The sequence below is a fragment of the Montipora foliosa genome, chromosome 11 (assembly GCF_036669935.1).
Source record: "Montipora foliosa isolate CH-2021 chromosome 11, ASM3666993v2, whole genome shotgun sequence".
Classification (NCBI taxonomy): Eukaryota; Metazoa; Cnidaria; class Anthozoa; order Scleractinia; family Acroporidae; genus Montipora; species Montipora foliosa.
Window position 1 is genome coordinate 78,345 of NC_090879.1, and position 14,569 is coordinate 92,913.

Here is a 14,569-nt window from a genome sequence, read left to right on the forward strand (position 1 = left end):
ATAAGACTCAGGATTAGCGTCGACAGCAGGAATATCTTGTGCTAATATTTGCGCAACATTAGTAAAGTGATCGTTAATAGTTTCCGCAATGTCCATAGGGTTGCTTGCTATTTTATTATCTACCTTGATCTCCAAAATATTCGTTGACTTACCACTGTTACGTGAAGTTAGCTCGTTGATAACATTCCATGTTTTGCGTAAATTACCTTTGCTGGCTTCCAAGTTGTCAGAAACATAGAGTTTTTTTGCGAGTTTAATTGCGTTGTTTGCCTGGTTTCTTGCACACCTAAATTGATCCCATGTAGCCGGGTTGTTGGAGGAGATTGCCTTCTTTTTAAGAAAATCTCGTTTTCGGATTTTGTTCAGTAACTCTCTGGTAATCCATGGAGATCGTTTTTTTCGAATTCTTTTGGATTTAAGTGGTGCGTGTTTATCGACGCAACCAAGAAACATTTCTTTCCATATACGCCACATTTCATTGGGATCAGAATACAAATCAACATTGGCCCAAGGTAGTTGATTGAGGTCACTTAAAAATTTTCCTCTGTTAAAGTGTTTAAATTGCCGTGTTTCAATCACGCGAGGGCCAGTACGGCAGTATTGAGTCTTACGTGACAAAAAAACAAGAGAATGATCACTTATGCCAAGGTGAATGACACCGGAATTTGTAACCTTCTCTGGGGAGTTCGTTATGCATAAATCAATTAATGTTTTTGAGTCCGGGGTGACACGTGTTGGTTCAGTGATTAACTGACTAAGACCATATATATCGAAAATGTTTATCAGATGGGAAGAATTAACTGCAATTGCTTCAGGCAACAAATTGCAGTTGATATCACCAAGTAAATATAATTCCTTATTTTCCGCGTCAATTTTTGCAATAACATTCTCAAATTCGCTAAATAAATACTGTACTGTACATGTACTAATTTTTCACTATAACCTTTGCTGCAACGCGTTCCTGCCTTACTTAGTTGGAAATATACTTCAAAACTACTTCAACAAAAATGGTAAAAAGGTCAAAATGTCATCTCAAGGTTAACGTTCTTAGGATCAAATACCCGTTTCATTTTGTCAATCTGGTTTTTTACATAATATTTCACCGATCTCCAGTCTTTCTGCTGAAGGGTACAGCCGGCTCTTAAAATGCACTTTTCGCAATCAATTTTTCCTGGAACATGTCTCTGCCTTATCCAGTGGGAGAGATATTTAAATATAGCTTCCTTTTCATCCCATCTGTTGACCACTTTGTTTGAGTAGTAGGCTCTGCCGAAAATAAAGTAATTTATGTTAATCCATGTTTTTAGATATGAAGGATCTCATTGTATGTGTTTGTAAAAGCCAAAAAAACCAAATAAAAATGAACTTGGCGGTTGGTAACGAAAAAAGAAACAGTAGTAAAACGGGCTTGATGCTTTTTGTGGAAGGAAGTACCCTGAAATCGATGTAATTCACAAAATTGCAAGAATTATAATTAAGCAAGGACTTACTCTTAGTTTTAAACACAATTCCTTCTCGCTAGTCCGAACTTTATCTCCTGAGAGAGCCGGACCATTCTTTTTCTTTCCTCTATGTCAATTGGAAGAAAACAATATCAAAATGAGCTACACGATAAAATAATAATATTAATAGTATAATGGAAACTTTATTTGTCTTTGAATACAGTTGTAAATCTCTCTAAGTATGTATAGGCAATTAACAACTGGCTACTTGAAATTGAGTGATACACTTGTATACCGTATTTACAAATGAACCAACTAAAAAAAAGGTTTTAGTAAGTCTGTGCTATCCCAAATATTAAAATTTCAACGACTAAAGATAAAATATGCCTCTCTAATGGCTAGATTTATCTTTTTTTTTACATATTTTATTATATAGTGTTGTTGCTTTTTCTCAATGACAATGTGATTCATCATTTCTAAAAGAACTTAGAGCATTCGTTGGAGAAAACACCAAGGGAGCTCATGGAAAGGTTTACAAATTTAACACATCTGTAATTACTTCTCATGTCTTTGACGAAGTTCATGTATTTTCCTTTTTTGCGCACTGCAGTGTTTTAAAGGTTAGACTCGAAACCAACTGTTAGTTTTAAAATATATAGGCACTTGGACTGTATCAGGAAAAGAAGATCTGGACGATAATTGTCACCAGTTATAATTGAAGGATTCGAAAAACCATTGCAGGGTGAGACGAAAATGAAAAGATGAGGTTGCCCTTCGGGCAAGCTGTTACTTGAGGTTACTAGCCCGAAGGTCTGACGAGCTAGCCCGAAATTAAATTGTTTATAAAGAATAATCAGATGTATTTAAGGACGGTGCCTACTATCCAAAGGTATTTTTGCCCCCGTTTATGATTATGCAGGAAACAAGTGTTATGGAAATCCAAAAAGAAAATTGGGGGTAACCACCCATTTTTCAAAGATAATTCATGAATAATATTTGTAAAAAGCTTTAAAATACAAAGAAAGCAATGTATGGCGTTTTTTTCTCAAACTGAAGCTTAATTATTTGTCAGAAATGCCTGGTTACCCGCAATTTTCTTTTTGGATACCAAGAGTATTTACGAAGATCTACTTTTTCCGGATAGTTTTAAGTCGCGCAATAATATCCCTGTATTAGTAAGCATCACCGGTAGGAAACCAGATTATCTCGAGATACGCAGAATGTATGCGCAATAACAATAGTACGCACCGTCCTTAATTCAGCCGCGTACAAGTAAAAGCATAGATATAAACTAACTCTTCGTAGTATTTTGATTCTTGAATATGATTTTCGTTTTGACTTCAACCTCAAATTAAACAATGTAACAGAGACGACCAGTTTTTACACCTGACCACTAGAAGTTGCAGTTACAACTTACATGAAGATTTTGTGGACGAGAATTCCAAATACAGTCATGTGATCTAATCGTTATTCAACTCTTATTCAAGTGAAAGAGAACAATGCGGGCCGCCCACCGGCGGTCGGCCACTCTCTTTGCGACTTCGATTAGTGTTGCAAAAAAACTTATTAACGTTTGTCCTCATCTCGCTTAATAGAAAATCAGATTCAACAGCAAGTTAACACAGTAGCATTATTTTATTTCTTTCTTCCTTGTGTAGAACTCTCTTCTACCACCCGCGCTTCTGTCAAATGTCATGAAGTTGTGAAACGCTGCCGTCGGCCCGATTGCAATTTGCATGTAATCAACGCAGTTAACGCACATGTATGAAAATTGTTTCGCTTTGTAAGACCTGAAGATTTTTATAAATCGTAAATGACTGTTTCAGAGTAACATTTTATTCAAGCATGGAAAAATAACCTCTGAATTCGAATGGGTTCGTTCCTTCGATGCTTACATTTTACTCCCGTTGACGGTCAAAAATACTATAAATTTACGGAAATCACAACACAGTTATTTTTGTGAATGTCATGAACGTTGCGATCGGTCGATTAAACTACCACTGTAATCTCAAGTCTGCCGACATTCGATGGAGTAAATTCTCTTCAAACCTCGTCAAGCTGACAAACTCTTCCAGAAGTAAGAAAACATCACGTTTTAAATTACGCGAGTTGCGTGTTTTTGTTTTTATTTTTATTTTTCTATAAGATGATAACGGCGCCAGGTCTGCTAGCTATTCTTCAAGCGAGTTTTTTCTTGTTTTTTAATTTTACAAGAAGTGGGCCTTTTTTGTTTTAATAATGAATTGGCAAATTAGCCCTTGTTGCCTCGTTCAAGGTCAAATAATGTTTACAATTTTCAGCTTAAGAACGAGGCAACAAGTGCTAATTTGCAAGCAAACAAAAGAATACTAAAATGGTGGCCATTTTGGAATAAGGTGTATTACCGGGATTGCTGGCCATTGGAGTGTTACTCGGTTGAGGGGTTGGCTAGCTGGCCGGCCTCCACGTAGAAGCCCCTGGACATATCCCAGGCACCGAACGTCCATTAAGCGTTGCAGTTGTGAACTACCTAAAGTCAACTACCTAAAAATCTGTGCTTGAATTTATAAATACTAAGTACTAAATATTGAAAATTGTGTTCATAAGTGTAACAAACTAAGGATGATCTGCGATAAAAATATGGGAACTACTACTATTTCCATTGCCTTTGACCATTTATATTAACAATATCTTTTTACCCATCGCATGTACCTGAAAGATCATGCACTCCAAATAACTCAACATAACATGCAATGATTTTTTTGATGCTCCGTTCCCTCTCCATTATTTTCGGGTGGCGATCTTTTCTGAAAAATCCCTCTAATGATTTATACATCTTAATGTTACATCGCGAACGAGATACTCCCGCAAAAAAGATGGCGAAAGGAATAAAGTGGTCTTCAGGCCTCTACATCCCACAAAAAGGCCAGCTAGGTCACCGAAAGTTCTCTTAAAAAAAACACAATTTTGCAAGATAAAAACTATCTGTTGGCATACCGAGATCAGCAAGGCTTGTAAACGGCTATAAAGACGAGAACGTTAAATACATACTTGATTTCATTTGTCCAGAATAGCTAGAAATGTCATCATCGTCATCAGGCTCCAACTCTGAAGATCCGAAGAAAGCAGTGCCTGAAAGAATAGTTTAATGGCTAAATGATACTCATAAAAACAAGCCTTAACCCTCACTGACTTTACCACCTATGAATTAGCTCTTTAAAACAAAAATGCATTCCAAAAAGATCGCCGTATGAGAAGGGGCAGTTTTTCGCTTCTTTGTTTGTTTTCATGAAAGCCTGAAAAAGAGCTTTAAAATTAATTTTAAAGGAAGGGGGGACTTTATTCGTTCTGCGCATACCAAGATATTTGGGTTGCCTATGGATGGCGCTTGCTAATACCGGGATATTTTTGCGTGGTTTACAACGATGCGGAAAAAGCAGAGCTTAGCACTTGCTCTTCATATCATATCATATCATATCATACATATCATACATCTTTATTTACCCACGGATTTTTAGAGTAGCTTGGTGTAGCTAATTTCTCCGAGCATTTACCCTCCCACCCATGATACACCACAGAAGACAGACCACAACACCGGGAACTACATGCCCTGCTCTTTGCGAAAAGTGTGCGGGTTCTTTCACGTCTCACAGGATTATGAACATTGAAGGGTTGTGAGACGGGACCTCCGGCTTATAGTCCTTATCCGAGAACACTAGAGAGTCTAACCATTTGCAGATGTAATTACAAAGGCAGCACTTTCTCCTCAGTTACTTAAAGACCCTGAGTGTTGGTCCGGCCGGAGTTGAACTCACGACCTCCCGCGTGACAACCCGGTGCTCAACCAACTGAGCCACCGGTGCGCGGTTGTTAATCGAAACAATAATTAGGGGTAACCACGCATTCGATTTGGAAAAGAACGCGATACATTACTTTGTATATTAAACCTTTTTACATATATTCTTGATTATTTATTTTCAAAAAAGGCGAGGCTACCTCTAATTTTCTTTTTGGATTTCAATAACATTTGTTAAGATCTGCTTTTCCCGCATATTCATAAATCGCGAAAAAGAAACTTTAAGTTAGAACGCACCGTCCTTAACACGTTCTCGTTATTTATATTTTTCTCTCACTTTAAGTTAGAACGCACCGTCCTTAACACGTCCTCGTTATTTATATTTTTCTCTCCTCAGACCCCTACCCCTTATACATGTAACACAGAGTACTTAAAGAAGAGAGTTATTGCAAGCAATGTTACTTTGGCTCTATTGAGAAGCTCAGGTTTTTTTTACTTCAGTCAGTTTCAAGATTTTCCAGTTTTCAAAGGGCCATCCCCAGAAAAAACCTAACCTAGCCCTTCGCAAAACATAAACAGATCACTTACTTTTTTACTTCGGCTTTCTCTTGCTCCTGTTTTCTTTGGCTGAGTCATGGCATTTACTTGTTTCCTTAGTGGCAGATGCTCTATGTACTAGAAAAAAATACATGTCGGAATTGACAAAATCGTGCACCGATGGCTCAGTAGCCTGCGTAGCAAGCGTCTCCAGCGGGCGAGAAACGAATTCATTTTCCTGGCCGCGCGAAAATAGGGCTAGCGCAAAAAAAAAAATTGGGGGGGGGGGGGGGGAGGGGGTGGGGAGGAGAAGGAAACGCTTGCGGACAAACCCCTTAATTATGAAAACTCTAGTTAGCCCACGAGCGGGATCTCTGATTGCACAACTCGGAATTTTTGATTGACACCTCAGTCCCTCATGTCAAAATAATGTATCCCCAGTAGCAAGCGAATAAATCAGAGAAAGTTATTCGCTTTTGCTGGACTCGTTTTTCGCTCGCTGAAATCACTCACTACGCAGGCTAAATGGCGAAGAGACCTTCTTTTAAAGAAGTGTTACATCGAGCAGTTAGTTCCGTTGTCGATAAAGGATTTAGCGGTGGCTTAAAAGAAGAAGAACAAATTTCGATTTATTAAACAGCTCGACCAAGGGGGAAATTTGCTCGTCCCGCTGGTTTCGGGAAAAGCCTCATTTTCTACGAAAGCAATGCCTGCGTATTAAGGACGGCGCCTACTATTATTATTGCGCATACGTTCTGCGCATCTCGAGATAGTCGGATTTCCTATGGGTGGTGCTTATTAATACAGGAAATAGTAGATCTTAGTAAGTACTCTTGGTATCCAAAGAGAAATCTGGGGGTAACAATGCATTTTTGAGAGATAATTAAGCTTCAACTTGAGACAGAACACCATACTTTGCTTTGTATTTTAAACCTCTTTACTAATATTATTTATTATCTTTCAAAAATGCGTGGTTACTCCCAATTTTCTGTTTGGATTTCAATAACACTCGTTAAGATCTACATTTTCTCCATAATCATAAACCGGGGCAAAAATACCTTTGAATTAGTAGGCACCGTCCTTAATAGACCATTTTCGAATTCTCACGGCTGGATTGGATCTAACATGGAATGGAGGCTAATGCGGGCAGATCTTTTCAAATGCAAATTAATTTGCCCGCATAAGCCTCCACTTCATGCTAGATCCAGTCCAACCGTTAGAATACGAAACTGGCCTATTAAGACTTAATTAGTCCTCTCAAAAGTATTGCGAACGATCAAATCAAGAAGGCCTTCAATTAATGGGGATTTCGGCTCATCGGCTGGCTAGTAAACAGACTCCTAAATGATTAAATCTTACGAGATCCTTGTGTTTTGCACGACTGTGGAGCTCCTGTAGTGTATTTTCAATGCCAATGCTTCGGGATTTCGAAGCCTTCACATTATTGCAGAAGCAAGTGCGATAGACTATTTGTAGCTGTTCCTTCAATTTTAACATCACTTTCTGGAAAACGTTAAATACACAAGCACCAACAACAAGGTGTTATTATCACCGGACAGAAAATTGTGTTGGAAAAGCTAGTAATTTCGGCGGGCTTGTTAGACAACAACATTCGTTCGGATTTCAGGTACTCTGAAATTTACTAGAAGCACTTTTGTTCACAGCATTTGGAATATTTGCCTTACCAAATTTAAACATTAAAATCTTATCGCCGCGGGAAATTTTTACGAGAACATTTCCATAGTTGGGCTTGGAAGCCGCCTTCAGGAAGAGTATCTATTTACTAATATTGGTCAACATTATCGTTATTTACCTTGTCAAATTGCTTTAGATTCTCTTGCCCAAAGTTCAGTTTCGCTATGAAAGACCAACATTTTCTTGGTCAATTTATGACATGCGGTTTTCAAAATGCAGGGGTTTGTCTGCGGTCAGCACTCATGGTCATCCCTCAAACTGACATTTCCCTTCTATTCAACTTACACGACGTACAATCTACTTTAGACCTCAAATCTACTTCAACGACACAAACATTTTAAACAAGCAGAAAAGATTCACAATAGGCGAGGCAAAGAGTTGCACCCGGATCGATGGCTTCTCCTTGCAGTTTCCGATATCCACCCGAGTAACGAGACAAGCTCCCGGAAAGTCGAATTTTTTAGAGTATTGACATAGTGGTACCCAGCAAAACAATTGAACGCTAACCGTCTTCAAAGGGGTTTTTAGACCTAAATACCGTAGATCAGCGCGGCTTAGCTTAGAAACGCTATTTCTTGTTGAACTAAAGCTCCAATTCTGCATGTTTTCATTCTCTTTGCAGAGGTAACCTTGTCGTAATAAGATGGGATACTAGGTCGTGTAATTGTTACGAAATGTCCAATGTCATTTTGATGGATGACCATGAGTGTTGACTGTCTGCAAGCCTTTCCTTCTTGTCTCGCCCCACTTTTCGCGCGGCCAACACATTAAAAGTCTTCCATATCCCCCGACGGAAACGCTTGCTACGCAAGCTAATGGCTCAGTTGCAAGGAAGTGAACAATTCCCACCCTGGCCAGAGTTTTTCTCTGTCCTTATGTGGGCCCATTTCCATGAGTAGGGCTAACGCTCACACTACACTCTAATAGTTACGTCTAATGGCTCAGTTGGTTGAGTATCGGACTTCCACGCGTGAAGGCTCGAACCACCGCCAGACCAACACTCGGTTATTAGAGTAACTGAGGAGAAAACGCTACCATCGTAATGACATCTGCAAATGGTTATACTTTCTAGGACGACAAACCGTAGGCCCTGTCTCAGAACTCTTCTTCACAACCCTCTGGGACAAAAAAGAATCCACACACTATTCGCAAAGAGTAAGGCATGGAGTTATCGGCGTTGTGGTCTGTCCTTTGAAGAATATCATGGCTGGTAGAGTAAATTTTCGGAAATATGACATGTAGCTACTCTAAACTCCGACCGTAAAGAAAGAGATGATGATGATGAAACCATCACAACAGCAACATGAAAAGAAAGACTGAAAGACAATAACGTGCCCACATTCCGAAAGATTTTGCATCATGGTTGAGATCATCTATGTGTAAACCAATCAAGGTAACAAAGGCTTGGCATTAAACTGTAAACAACAGGCAAAAGAAACATTCCGGCTCAGGTGAGCTAAAAAAAAAAAAAAGGATAATCTGGTACTTGTCAATGTCTTGACAGATGGTTTAGTAGGCAGAATGAAAATCAGTAACCATCACACCAAAAATGTCAATTATCCACACCGGACAAGGTGTCTTTAACTGCTCTGTTTACGCTGTTGTCAACGTCATTACCTTCCAAATTAACTGTTGGAAGATAATGTGAAGTGCTATTTTCTACCCATGCAAACCACGTGAGCGTTAGCCCTACCAATGGAATTGGGCCCACACCCGGGGGCCCACACAAGGACAGAGAAAATGTCTGACCAGGGTGGGAATTGAACCCACGACCTTCGGGTTAGATCACCGCTGCTCTACCGACTGAGCTACAAGGTCAGACAGGACCCAACTAGTGGTCTAATGCAATTCCTGCATTTTGATTGGCTATGCTACTAGAGAACTATTATTAACAGTCCTCAAGTAGCGATAAGACTTCAAAAGCGTTATGCTTTCTTTCGTTTTGTTCTCAAATAAATATTTCTTTAACTTGCATTTGCTAACTTTATTATTGCCTTTTCTGTCTGACTAGTTGGGTGATACTAAAACAATTAGACCCTTCGCCCTCAAGGGCCATGGGTCAATAGCCCATTCGGCTTCACCTCATGGGCTATTGACCCGTAGCCCTTGTGGGCTACGGGTCCAATAGTTAGTTCTGTTGAAATATAAGTGCCACACGGCCAACGTTTGCAAAACAATTACCTTACCTCAGTGTCATACTTTCAATTGCCCTTCATCCTGCAAAGACAGCAAAAATAGTTTCATAACAGCCAGAGGTTACATGTATGTTTTATGCAGATTTTGTGTATAAAAATCAGTGGATTGGGATTGCAATCAAAGTGTCAAAATCACAGTGTCTTAAAAATTTCACTGAAGGATAAACCCTTGCCAAAGGCAACATAGTCCACAAACTATGAGCAAAAGCAAAATCATGCAAGGTTCAGTTGTTCCGTGCTAGCAGATGCCTCTTTTCCTTTGCATTCACTGGGCTGACGAGTATGGGAAAGAGACCTCTGCATGCCATGGGTCGAAACTCACTTTCATCCAACCGTCGTCCACGACCTTAGATGGCATTGTTCAAAATGCATGCCCCATGATATGTTTGCTGACTGTGACTTGAGCCCACTGTGACCCACGCATTCCTTCAGTAATTCCGCTGTTGTTAAGTGAGCCCGCACAACACAAAGTTTAACGTGAGGATAACCGCGGCGCAACACAGTGAGTTTCAACCTGCGGCAGAGGTCTCTTTTCCCGTACTCATCAGCGCAGTTGACACAACAAGAAGACACCTCTGCTGGCAGGGAAGTTCAAGTTCTACAATCATTTGTGAAAGTTTCAAGTAAGTAGTAACTCTCATGCTGCATATGTCAATAAAAATAACGCCTGAATCCCTTATACATGTACTTGAAGTATTCATGTGCAAATTTTGATAAATTTTGTGAAACTGTGTTTCATAATGTTGACTGATTTACAGTCAACAGGGTCTGGAAGGGGCTTCGCGTAATCCGTGAGTTGATGCCAAAAAAACCGTGAATCGGGAAAACTGAAGAAATACAGCTGTGATTCGTGAATAATATATTACCGGTAACCGTGACGCGTGATCCTTTAAAGTTTTAGTGCGTGAATCAAGATTTCTGCCTTTATAATGTCGTGAACATCAGTCAACCCTTCACGAATACATGTAATTTGTCTGTCAAGATGGTTCGAAAAAGGTCTTCTGTCATTGTCATGTACTGACATAATCTACCATTGCTGTGTTTCGTACTTGACCTCTCTTGACTCATTTGTAGTTGACATGAACTGAGATGAGGGACGCGTTGAAAGACGACATGTTGTAATCATCTGTCGTCCAAGTTACTGCCAATCAGAGCTTGGTTCGTTAGAAAATGAAAAGCTGCCTGTCAAATTTGTAACATGTGTTCACGTCCGGGTCGCCTGGACGTTTTCACATGCGAATTGTTGCAATGGCGAGCGCCCAAGTAATCGTACCGTCTAAACTAACTCGAACTTTATGACAGGTCGTTAACATCATAAAAAAATCAACGACCACGGAAGTTTTGAAGTTACAAAACAAAATGTGAAAGAGAAGAATTATAGAGTTAGGATATAACAACAATGAACTTCATTTGTACTTTATCAAAGTCAAACAAAGAGCGAAGAATCGTCGGGTTATGGATTCCTGGAATCGTTGATTTCATCACCAACTTTTTGTTGCCTTCCCATCTCAGGGTCAACTGATACGACCCAGGGGCGGATCCAGAAATTCCTGAAAGAGAGGGCCGAAGAAATTGCGGCGAGAGCACTAAAGGAATTCGGAATGTCGAAAGCAAAGTTCAAAACTGGCACGCAGATTTGAATACTCTGTTCAAATTTCAAAACAACTGGTCGCGCATGACATACATGTCATGATGTGGCTTGACTGTATTCATTTGGTTGTTCCTTGGAGTGTGTGATGAGTAGATAACTAGCCCTCAATTTTTCTTACATTATACATTGGTTTAGACCCCACCTTCAGGATAAAAATCCCACAATCAAATTCCATTGTATTGCTTTAAGGGTCCCCTCTTCAATGTTCTGCTTCCATTCTTGGGTGTCCCATTCCCTTCCAATGAATATATGACCTTTCTTTATGAAACCCCTGCAAAATGTGACAAAAACGTTGATAAAAAATGATGCTTGGTAAGTGATTGACACATTAACTTACCAAAACCAGCCGCATATGGGAAAAAGGTCAAATGCTACAGCATAGTTAACCTATTGACCCGTGGGAGTGAGACTTAATGCCAGACGATTTTACTCGTCAATTTCAGACTGGTGGTTCAGGAGTCAGTGGGTTCACAAAATCAGTCAGAAAAAATTGCTTGCAGAAAAATTCTCCATGAACAAACCCAGAGAGACTACTTAACACCAAGAGCCCCAAGTAGGAGTCTCCATGCCCTTTAATTTCTTGAGTCCCTTCCCGGAGATTGCGAAGATTTATTTTTAGAATACTTCCCAGGGGAGATACCACATTCCCACAGCTGAAGGAGCCAATCAAAACAGATCATATCCAAATAGGAAGTTTTTGAAAAATAAAATAAAAGGTTGACTTCAGTGCCTTCACTGTAGTGTGGAGGATGGACGCTCCAGCCAATTTCAGTTCTGACTATAGGAATACAACCTCGCCAATTAAACACCATTTCTCTGTTCCACCTATCACAATGTTTTACATGTATATGACCTTCTGTTGGTCATGAAATACTACGGTAATCTTTCTTCCAAGCATTCCTTCATCCCCTACAGCTGTCTGTAACAAATTTTATGACATGAGAGGGCAATGTACACGTAGGAGAGGAAGTGCAATTTAAGATAATCATTTATTTATTCTTTTTTTTTTTTCGGAAAATTACGGATTGAAATACACAATTAATTTTATTAATAATTCAATCTTTTGGATAAACTTACCAATAACACTTTGCACCATCCCTAAAGTAATAAAGGAAACTTCCGAGAGATGGATCATATAATTCTTCTCTTGTTTCTCCATCCTTATGTGAGATTAGTTCCCCTTTATACTCAGGAAGAAAAATCTCCTTTCATGAATGGTTTTGTGGTAAATAAGCCTCTTCCTAACATATCAAATCAAATTGGTCAAATTGAATGCAAAATAATATTGCAGTACTTAAGGAGCGCAAAGCACATAAGAAGTTTGATTGGAGTGCACAAAAGGTGAACAAGAGTTGCTAGAGGAATTAGCTTCTTGTCAGTGCTCTATAAAGTTGTAAAGTGCAGGCCACAGATGGTTTTTAATGACATGATGAGACGGTCATATTGGTGCACAAAACAATAGCAAATTATGGCTCACTGATGTTCTGCATTATAATAGAGTCAAATTCCCAAACGCCTTTTTTCCCTATCGTTCTGTGAACCAACATGGCTGCTGTGACGTCAGGTGAAAACCATCTATATCATATCCTGATGAACAATCAGTAAAAGCATTAAATTAAATTCAATTCTCTTATAACATGCTTTCACACAGACTTATCAAGGTAAAACATATCATGTAATGACAAATATTAAGGTGCAATGTGTTTACACCATGCAACAGATTACCTAATCTACAATTCAAACACTGAGCCGTTGGCGTATAATTAAGCAGGTATACATTAGAAACAAAATAAAATTAATAACAATTATATGAGAAACAGCAAGTTGAAGTGACAATAGTTATGCAATAGGTCATGATCACATAACAATTGAGACTATTTACAACAAAATAACAAATAAATAAGAGCTGGACAAGTAACAATAATATTCATTTACAAGCAATAGAGCGATTTTCAATTGAGTGTCGTAAAACCAAACCCAAAGTAATTACTTTAGCCAATCAGAAAGGACGGAGACAATCTGGTAAACCAATCAAGAATTGGAGTAATTACACGTAACCGACACAAAGCGCGGGAAAATGTCCACGCGCGAGCCACGATTGGTTTTGGTTTCACTTCTGATTGGTTGAAAAAGTGGCGCGAGAACTTTGAACCAATCACTGAGTGAAGTAATGCAAAACCAAAGTAATTATCTAATTACTTTCGACACTCAATTGAAAACCACTCTAACATGTGAAAAGGTCTAATTAGTTGCCGTGGTTAATGCGATTTTTGGAGTGGAGTTCATGCCTTTTGTTAAGGCCGTGCGGATTAGGCGTAAATAATAACTATTGTGTCATCCAATAGGCTTCTCTGTAGTAGTAACAGGCCTAAATTGAAAAACACCAGAAAACAGTAAACTTACTGATCATGTTTCAATTGGTGTTAGCTAATAAATATAGCACACGAACGCTCTTTTGCTTCTTTTTTTTTGTTGTCTTATTTAGGTTTTGTTCCTTTCCAGTTAAGCGCCGATCAACTGGAAACTTCAACATCCCCTCCCCCCTTTTTCCGGGCAAACCACGGGCATTTAAAGTTTTGAAGATTGGACTGTTCAAATTCCCGCCCCCTTGGACCAAAGTAGTGTCCAAATGCCCTACCCTGTCGTCAGATTTGTCTGTCTGTCCCCAACTTTTGAAGACATTTTTTGTTAAGTTTCGATTTGATCGGCGCATTATAAATAATAATTATTGCCAGTTTGTATTACTTACCGAAGTTTTTCGGATACGAGGCGCACTCGGTTATAAGACGCACCTTTAACTTTCAAAATTGATGGCATTTACGTCACAAACTGAAAATCTCATCAAAATACTCGGTTCTAAGCCGCAATTTGGTTCAACTCATCGCTAGTTATGCTGTCTCAACTGAAGGTTGTAGTGTAGGTCAAGAACAGTGGCAAAATTCGCGACGAACGTTGGTGCGAGGCCACCATTTTGGAATCGCAGTAAGGGGAAGACTGGGACGAGTTTAACATACAAGATGGCAGCAAAGGATCAAACCTGGGAAAGAAGTTTCCGGTTCTCATCGTTGACAAATGCTTCCCCAAGAACCATCCATTGAACAAGATCTTCAATTGGCACACACTGAAACTGAGCTAATCTTGCATGCCAAACATGAAAACAATAATTGGATCCCACAACAAAAGAGTTCTTTCAGCATACACCACCCAAACACCTGGAGAACAGCATGACACATGTAACTGCGAAAGAAAACCAGAATGTCCGCTTGATGGTAAA

General features: G+C 39.3%; 1 long non-coding RNA gene across 4 annotated transcripts; it reads right to left on the reverse strand.

The window, feature by feature from the left end:
- Positions 1-914: 914 nt before the first annotated feature.
- On the reverse strand, positions 915-14,562 carry LOC137975912 (uncharacterized). 4 transcript variants are annotated; one of them, XR_011117659.1, is made up of 10 exons: positions 14,333-14,562; positions 12,373-12,536; positions 11,438-11,566; positions 11,061-11,194; positions 9,636-9,666; positions 7,568-7,611; positions 5,806-5,892; positions 4,473-4,553; positions 1,491-1,569; positions 915-1,266 (listed from the first exon to the last, which is right to left on the reverse strand). It is a non-coding gene; the product is annotated as an uncharacterized lncRNA (long non-coding RNA). The 4 variants fall into 4 exon arrangements; XR_011117658.1 differs by lacking the exon at positions 11,061-11,194; XR_011117660.1 differs by lacking the exon at positions 7,568-7,611.
- Positions 14,563-14,569: the final 7 nt, after the last annotated feature.